The sequence below is a fragment of the Myotis davidii genome, unplaced genomic scaffold (assembly GCF_000327345.1).
Source record: "Myotis davidii unplaced genomic scaffold, ASM32734v1 scaffold1615, whole genome shotgun sequence".
Classification (NCBI taxonomy): domain Eukaryota; kingdom Metazoa; phylum Chordata; class Mammalia; order Chiroptera; family Vespertilionidae; genus Myotis; species Myotis davidii.
This window is the reverse complement of record NW_006286798.1, coordinates 59,418-69,556: the sequence shown is the minus strand read 5'-3', so window position 1 is coordinate 69,556 and position 10,139 is coordinate 59,418.

The following is a 10,139-nucleotide window of genomic DNA, read 5'->3' as shown; positions in this document are numbered from 1 at the left end:
CCCCTCCTCTCCTCTCCTTCCATCTCTCTCTTTCTTTCTTTCTTTTTGTGTGTGTAGTGTGTTTGTGTGTGTGGTCAGAATTTCCCCAATGCTACAAGTTCTCTCTAAGGTTGAGAATAGGCAAAGAGCAGATCTTAAAACAGGATAAAGTACCTAAATGCAATGCTAATATGAGGACTGTTAGGCTTTAGAGAAGCAATAGAAAGAGATGCTAAATAAGACAAATGAAACTGACAGACTTGATTTTGTTGCAAGGGGGCAATTGTAATTGTATAGGTAAGTTGACCTTTCTGGCATATGGTATTTCCTTACAGAGATAGATGGCTACAGAGAGAGAGAAAGAGAAAGAGATAGACATTCTCAGTTCACTCACTTGTCAACTTATAGCCCCATGATACTATACAATCATCTTAATATGGGGCAGAAATATGGTAAGATGGTCAATTTTAGCCATTCACTGCCATAAACTTTCTTGAAAAGACATTGGACTGTGTCATCATTCTCCTTTAGAGTCTACTAATCTTAGTGACTGATTATATACTTGTATTTTGTGGATAGGCTAGCCACTCATATATTTCCATGCAAGGGGCATAATGAACCTTAACTTGTAGATTCCATTTATATACTGATCTTTCAAGGAAAGCGAAAGAATTACTATATTCTAGGAGCGCGCACACACACACACACACACACACACACACGATCACTCTAGTAGAGGGATTGATCTGAGAACAAGGTCTTAGACTTCTGCTAAGAATCCTATATAATAAAGATGTAGTATGTAAATGGTCGTTATGCCGTGAAGCATAATGACCGACCACATAATGACTGGATCATAGGTCAGCAGGAGGGTGGGGCAGAGAGCTACAAGAGGGCGGCGGAGAGCTACAGGAGGGGGCAAGGCAGCAAGCTGGGGGGCAGATGGAGCTACAGGAGGGCGGGGCAGCAGGCGGAGGGTTACAGGAGGGGGCAGGGCAGCAAGCTATGGGGGGGTGGAGGGGGTGGGAGGAGCTACAGGAGGGCAGCAGAGAGCTACTTAAGAGCTACTGGTGAGCTACTGGTGCACGGATTTGTGCACAGGGCTACTAGTTTATAGATAAGCCTTAATCTGAAATGCATCCATGTTTGCCAAAAAGAAGTCCAATATTGGATGTTTAGGAAATGGGATCAGAGTTAATAGAAATGGCTTTTGTGGTTTCCGGGAAATCTTTTTGAACAGAAGATCTTCCTTAGGAATGTTATTTCAGCCCCATGATATTGCTAACATGACAGCTGAATGCAGCAAAGTGTCTTTTGGGTGAGGCAAAGTCCAGTTCTCCATTTCACCTTAATAAATTTGAAATTACTATTTCTTTAGTCTAACGCCCTTCCAATGCATACTGAGGATTGCTATATATTCTTTTTTTAAGGTAAAGAAAAAGAAAAAAATGACAAAGATTCTGAAATAAGTACAAAGGGACAATGTAATCTGAAGTAGTCAGGGTCTTTTTTATAGGATAGATGTTGAATTGGTGCCCTTTAAATATTGTCCCACTTTCACTAGATGTCTGACAAATGTCAGGTGAAGCTATTCAGCTTAGTGATTTTAAATGGCTGCTTTCTGAAAACATATCACCTACTTATTTTGTCTCAGACTCATCTGTGCCACTGCCAGCAAACTTTACTTTTAAAAGATACACTTTAAGTGACATTGACAATCACTCTGTGTAGATAACTGATTTCGTTCTCTTATTTGCAAAATTCTCACCTGGTTAAATGGGATGGATGTAATTCATATGTATGATGTAAACCAAGTGTGGGGAACATCTGGCCCACAGGTAGTATAAAGCCCTCAAAATCATTTGGTCTGGCCCTTCCAAGGTATTAGGGGTGAGCTAATAAATGTTTGACCAAATATATCAGGCTAATTTTTAAGTTGATAATTTTGTGTAGTCATTTGGATATTTATGCAGTTATAAATATCCAAATGGAACTTGGCAGAAAAAAGGTTCCCCACCCTGATGTAAACCTTCAACGAAAAATTAATATTAGCAATACAAGTTGTCAGTGCCCTTCTTAATTTTATTTAATTTTCACACTTTGTTCAAAAGCACCCCGATTGATGCTTGAATATTTTGCACACTGTGTATGAATACACAATGATAGACGCTCTGTGTGCATGCCCTCATCCAAGCTTTTGTCTATACACTGTATGATGTGAGTGCTACCTATGAGTACTAATTTGCATCAAGCTTATGGTTTTAATCATAAGAGAGCACATGAAGTTACTGTTTATTTTATTGTTGATAATAGTTTGAGGAGGCGGAGTAAGGAGGTAAAAGAAGAATGTTTGGAAATTCTAAGAAAGGCCGATTTTCAGTTAAGTATATTTTTGTAAGTTATTTTATCATTTGGTAAACACACAGTGATTATTCTTTCAGACAGATGAAATATTCATTAGAACGAGAAGTGAGGAGATCACAGTACGTACTATGAAAGAATGGCAAGGGAGGGGGAGGCCTGTCAAGAATATTTTGACCCCAGGTGAAAGAAATAAAAATTGCCATAGAGAGGGACCACTGAAAATGGAAACTTTTAAAAGGGTTATTTCCATAAAGTCTAAGAAAATCTTGGCCTCCATTAAGATTTTTGTCCCTGAGATCCTAAACTGTAAGTATAGTATCTGCTTTGTCTGCAGAATAAAGAAGATCTTCGCTTAATCATTATCTTGGGAGCTGAACATCCTGCTACATTTGAATAAAAATGCCTATTTCATTACTGATGGGAACACAGAGTTCGGTGTACCAAATGATTTACAGTAGAGCTTACTGACAGGGCTACCTTATAAATGAACAAGCTATTTAAAGAATACTAGTATCATGCCACAAATTCTAAGAAATCTACCAAATGAGTGCTGTCTATTAAAAAAATTGTTCTATTATACCTTTAGGTAAAATGGAAAGTGGTGACGTAGGAAATAGAATTCTGATGCACTAACAATACCATCAGTTTTTTTTTCTCTCTAGTGCAGTCTCTTAAAATGTTGGGATATGTACAGCTATGAAATGCTGAGCTGCAGAGGACCTTGAGAAATCATTTGCTCTAGGCTTCTGTTCTCAAGTATGTGAGTTTCTACACAAAGGGTGAGGGAGTCATGTTGTAGAGTAAGTCCTCACTTATCATTAATAGTTTCTTGGAAACTGACTTTAAGCAAAATAACATAACAAAACCAGTTTTACTGTAGGCCAATTGATATAAACAAGAGTTAAGTTTCTATGGCATATTTTTGGACACAAAATCAACCAAATTTCTAAAGAAAGACTAAAAACATTTCTAATATCAAACATTGAAACGAATGCGAGCTATACATACATTTAAGGAAGATTAAGAAAAACAAACCCTGGGCAATGTGGCTCAGTTGGTTGGAGCTTTGTCCTGTATACCAAAAGGTGACGAGTGTGATTTCAGGTCAGGGCACATACTCAGGTAATGGGTTCTCAATCCCTAGTCAATGCAGGAGGCAACCAACACTCTCTCTCTCTCTCTCCCTCTCTCCCCCCCCCCCCCCCTCTCTCTAAGATTAATTTTTTTAAAAAAGAAAAGAAAAACAAGATAATTCTTTTCCAATACACTCCCAGGAGCTCAGGGTATAAGGTGGGACGCACCCAGGACAGGGCACCCTCCCATCACAGGGTACACTCACACACACTCACACTCAGTGGGACTGGGATAGTGTAGACATGCCAGTTCACCTCATATGCACATCTTTGGGGTGTGGGAGGAAACCTGAGTCCCTGAAGAAAACCCACACAGACATGGGGAGAACATGCAAACTCCACACAGTTAGTGGTCCTGGCCCAGAACCAGTTTTGATTTTTCCTCATTAACATGATAAGCAAACATTATTTGAGGAATTGCTATGCAGAATTGTTATTTAGGGAGCATATATAACATTTATGTGCCAGACACTGTTCTAACTAAGCACAGATATTAACTGGGCACATTTGTTATGCACTATTTTTTCCTCCTACTCTTTCTTTCTCTTTTCCTTTATTTTTCCTCTATGAGAGGATGGGGAGGGGAGTAGATTTATGCTTGTTTATTTGGAAAAAGACATTTAGGTTATTATTATTATTCTTGTTGACACTATTACAGAGTCAACAACTATGATTATTATAATAGTTTTATTAACTCAATAGAATGTCACAATGACACAGTAAACCTACTTTTGCCCACCTCTGTACATCTTTTCTGTTACCCTTTTATAGTGCGATTTTTAGCCTTGCCATTGGCCTTCCTTAGCACTGTTACAGGCTTGTTGATACTCTCCAGAGTAATGAAGTTACTGAACTCTAGTGTAAACCTTTTCTCCCCCTCATTGATTCTAAGAACCTCATGAAGTTTGTCAAGTATTTTATAGAAATCAAAATAGATTACTTTACCATTTTGCCTTCATCTCTGTGACTTGTCATTTTATCATGGAGGAACGATAATTGGCTTAGAATACATATTTAAATTCACATTGGATTGATGGTTACTTTCGGTGTCTTAGGATCATTACTTTAATGATAATACTTTTGAATAAGACTAGAATTGGGAAGGGAACTGAATATTCCTTAAATAATTTCCATTTTATTTTTATTTATTGTTCATTATTTATTCACTATTTTAATTTATTGTTTATCAATATTTTATTATTTTTTAATATTTTAAAATATTGTTTATTAATTGTTAGAGAGAGAGGAAGGAAGACGAAGAGAGAGAGAAAAATGGATGTGAGAGTCCAGCATTGATGGGCTGCTTCCTTCATGCCCCCAACCAGGGACCAAGCCTGCGATCTGGGCATATGCCCTGACCAGGAGTCAAACTGGTAACCTTTTAGTGCACAGGATGACACCCAATCAACTGAGCCACACCATCCAGGGAAAATTTCCAGATTGGGAAACCACATGAGAATCTACTCCTTTTTTCTCATTCTTGACATTCGGCAAAAGAGAGTGAATATGCTGTCTTTGTTTTATATTTTCTCATTCTTAAATTTGTGTTTTTCATTTTATAAACTTAGTAGGTCTTTATAAATGACTTCTCACCTTGTTCTTTCACTTTTCTGTCAGGATGGAGATACTCTTATGTGCCTGATATACTTGTATTTTCTTTTAAAATCCTTACCAGTAGATATTTTTTCAATTGATTTACAGAGAGAATAGAAAGGAGGGGGGTGGGGGAAAGAGAGAGAAACATCAGCATGAGAGAGTCACATTGATTGGTTGCCTCTAGCACCTGCCCCAACTGGGGCTGAGGAACCTGCAACTAAGGTACATGCCCTTGACTGGGAATGGAACCTGGAACCCTTTGGTCCATAGGCCAACACTCTAACCACTGAGAAAAACTGGCTAGGGCTTGTATTTTAAATAATAGTAGAAAATTCAGCATTTAACTTACTTTTAAAAAGTTATGTAGACTTTTCTATGTGTTGTTTATTGACCTATACATCAGTTTATGTTGTTCATTATATCCCACACTAGAGGCTCGGTGCATGGAGTTGTGCACTGGTGGGGTCCCTCAGCCTGGGCTGTGGGGATGGGGCCAAAACTGGCAGTCTGACATCCTCCAAGGGTCCCGGATTGCGAGAGGGCGCCGGGCCTCTAGTTACTTTATGAAAGCAAAGAACTGTTCTATTTATTTTACACCTAGTATCTATGTTGTTCATTATATCCCACACTAGAGGCTCGGTGCATGGAGTTGTGCACTGGTGGGGTCCCTCAGCCTGGGCTGTGGGGATGGGGCCAAAACTGGCAGTCTGACATCCTCCAAGGGTCCCGGATTGCGAGAGGGCGCCGGGCCTCTAGTTACTTTATGAAAGCAAAGAACTGTTCTATTTATTTTACACCTAGTATCTCATTTAATCCCCACAATAACATTCTGATGCATGTACTATTATATTATCACATCCAATTTTAAAGGTTAGAAGACTGAGACCAAGAGAGGTTAAATAATTTGGCTAAGGTTAATAGTAAGTGTTACGGCCAGTACTCAAACAGGATTTCTGCATGTGTTACTAAATCCATTAACAAGATAATTCTGGTTTTTAAAAATATGACTTATTTTTCTTGTTTAGATGCCCAAATTTAGTATTTTCTAAAGTTAAGGCATCTGAATCTTGGACTGTACCATTGGATATGGCAGATTAACTTCTGACACCTGTACAGAGTGTTCTCTTAATGCGACCCCTCTAAAGTATGATTCCAGGAGGTGTAAAGTGAAATATATTCTTAAAATGTTTGCAGTAGCCAAGATAGATAGATAGATAGATAGATAGATAGATAGATAGATAGATAGATAGATATATGTAAGTGAATCAGAGGAACCTGATTTTGTGGCATTGCCTAATCATTTGCCTAACCCATATCACCATTCTGAGAAGAATTTGTTTCTCTTTGTCTGCTGTCAGTATTGTTCAGCCTCCATGAGTAAGACAAATAGAGAATTCTTCTTGAATTATTTTTTTTCCTATACTCAAACTGGATGTACTCAATATTCATTATTTGTTTTTCTTCTTTTACCTTTTCTTCCTTGGGATTTCATCTAATTTTATGACTCTAACTACTATTTCTTATACAAGTGATTTTTAAAAACCTGTTTCATACACTATGGTCCCATATCTCCAACTTCCTGTCACATGTGTACACTTGAATATTCTGCTGGTATCTGAAACTCATCATGTTTGTAAAGGTGAGCACATCATCTTTCCAAGGTGGGATCGTCTATCTACCTTCTCAGTTTCTGTCAATAATACCATCATTTTTCCAGCTACCCAGGCTTGAAACCTGGTTTTATCTGCATCCTTCTTACACTTCACTTGTCATTTGTTCCATCAGTGCTTCATAATGTCTTTCACTTTCATACTTTCTTTTTTGTACCACTGTCATGAGCTTTAACTCTAGCTTAGGCACTTTCACATTTCTCTCATTAATTCCCTGCTAAAGTTTAGTGTATTGCCTTGCCCATAGCAAGGACTCTATATTTTGGTTTTGTGATTGATTAAGATGCAGGTTACCTCTGACCTCCCACAACAATGAACAAGTCACTTTTGGAACCAGATTTTTTGGAGTCTATCTTTTTCTGCACGTGTGCATCTCTTCTGTAGCCAGGTATATGGATATAAATAAACAGGATTCAAATTCTCTATGTTTCTCATGAGCTACTAGGGGGAAGGACTTAAATTGATCCTGAATTAATGAGTTCTGGTACTTTAGAAGGATAATTAGTACATTTTATCCATTGAGAGTGAGATAATAAGCTCCATGATGATGGAGACTATATATAGACTTTATTCATTGCCAGATCCCCAACATGTAGCTCTGTACCCAGCATCTAGTAGATATTGACACATATGTGTTGGGTGAATTAATAGTAAACGCCAATGGTAGTGGCAACTATGCTGCTCCAAAAGAGCAGAACAGAAGTTTCCTTATGTCTTGCCTCATTCACTCTACTATATTAGACTGAGGGGATTATACTCAACGTACTGGGATTTTTTTCATGTAGTTATATATTTAAGGCAATAATTGAACCTTTAAGTAAAATTTGTGTCTATGCTAAATTATGCTTCTTTCGGGATATCATGGCATGATTCTACTTAGGCACCACAAATTATATTGATGGGTGAAATGTGTTTTCATGTCTGTAAAATGTGGAATATTATTGAGTTACTTTAAGTTTCCTGTTTGAGATAAGTTTAGGCTGGTTTCTTTGTTTTTGACACATTTCAGTCTTTCATCCTGTCCTTTGAGATGTTGAAAATTAAATCGGGACACTTAAATAATTTAATTTATAATCTTGCTTACAGCTATGTGGTTTATCAAGCCAGATGTCGGTAGCCTCAGTTTCTTGGAGCTCAGATGTTGCCAGAACATAAATTAAACTTGCTTCTGCATGTCAGGGATTAGCATGTAAAAAGGAAGAAACTTTCTTTCAAATGGTCAATCTTAGTGTAGTCTGCAGGGCAGTGACTTTTTTTTTTTAATCATTGGCTGACTTTGAAAAAAAGAAAAAAGATTAGATTATAATTCATTCATAAAACAAGTTCAATTATATTTCTTGGGAAATCCTGTTCCCTGTCTATTTGATGATATAACTCACATCTTTGTAATACAATAGGAATTTCATTCCAGCTTCACACCTCCCCCACCCCAGAATTGTTTTCTGTTCTTTAAATGCAATAGATGTACTCGAGTTTTTATGGCTATCCTGTCAACATTTCCAGTTTCTCCTTTAAAATTGGTGTAGACAGTGTTTTAAAGGGTGTTTTTCCTAGCAAGAAAGTATGCATTTGAGCCCTCTGATTAATTTAAGCGAGGTTGTAAATGACTTGAAATGATAGGAACAACAAAGAATCTCTCCTAGCACTGTATAGATCCACAGTGGGACCTTGGGTAAGTTAGTAGTTTGACATGGGTTTATTTCTTCTCATATAAAAGGAGGAGGTTAGGCTGAATCATATCTCAGTGTTTTTTTTTGCATGCTATAGAATTCCTTAAGATGTTTTAAAGTCTTAGGCAGCCTTATTTCAACACTCTTTGCATTATTAAATTATTTCCACTCTTTAAGGCTCATGAAATATTCTAAGCTGCATGACTAACTTGATTTGATCATTTTTTGAATTCCTATGGCATTTATATAGTCAGAATACAAAATTTTCCGTGTTTGTATAGTCATATTTTGTTATTTAATTCTCTTTTATTTGAGCACTTCTTTTTAAAATATTTTTTATAGATTTTAGAGAGAAACAAAAAGGAGAGAAACATCGATGAGAGATAAATATTGAATGGTTGCCTCCAGTACAACCCCTACTGGGGATTGAGCCCACAAGGCATGTGCCTTGACCTGGAATTGAACCAGTGACCTCTTGGTGTATGGGATGACACTCAACTAACTGAGCCACACCAAGCCACAACAGCCAGTGCTCTAATTATTTTTTATGCATTAAAATTACTTCCCCAACTATTTCACAAGAGTCTTAAATATAGGAAGTACGTCTTATACTATTTCTTTTTTTAAATATAATTTTTATTGATTTTAGAGATGAAGGGAGAGGGATAGAGAGATAAAACATCAACGATGAGAACCATTGATTGGCTGCCTCCTGCATGCCCCCTACTGGGGATTGAGCCCGCAACCCAGGCATGTGCCCTTGGTCAGAATCGAACCTGGGACCCTTCGGTCCACAGGCTGACACTCTAGCCTTTTTTGGGGGGTGTGGTCTTTTTTTTTTTTTTTTAGTTTTATTCATTTCAAACGGGTCAGATCCGGCCCGTGGGCCGTAGTTTGCCCACGGCTGATCTAGCCACTGAGCCAAACTGGCTAGGGCCGTCTTATGTTACTTCTATTTCCTTCATTAAATGTCACATTATGAAGTACATAAAATTGATTTGGATGAAATGCAAATCACTTATCACCTGGTTTGAACTTTGAGTATGAACAAAGGCTGCTGGTGAAGCTCAGAAAGAAAGAGGGAGAGAAAGAGAGAGGCAAGTACTGATCAACAGCTGCCACTGAGGCTACAGATCAGACCCTGCCTCTCTCTCTGGGTCTCAGCCCCCTGGGCAGTCAGTGCTGGGTTGCCAGGCTGCAGCTGGGCAGTCAGTGATGGGTTGCCCTGGCAACCCAGTGCTTACTGAAGGACTTCCGGGTTGGTCAGCTTTTGGTCATGATCGGTGCTGCAACCCTGACCTTTTATATATTAGGATTATGTATAATAGGATATTGTAAAAATTAAGTTACAAAACTTTTATTCAAACGTTTCTTACATACCATTATATTGGTTGGGCTGCAAAAATATTCATTGTGGGCCACATGCGGCCCACGGGCCATGAGTTTGACATGCTTGGTATAAAGTTTGCTGGGTATAATTTTTTTAAAAATACATTTTTGTCGCTACCCTATCAACAAGATATTATTGATTTTAGAGAGAGGAAGGAAGAGGGAGAGACAGAAATATCAATGATGAGAGAGAATCATTAATCGGATGCCTCCTGCATGCTCCCTACCGGGGATCAAGCCCACAACCCCGGCATGTGCCCTGACCAGGAATTGAAATGTGACCTCCTGGTTCATAGGTTGATGCTCAACCACTGAGCCACACTGGATGGGCAATAGGA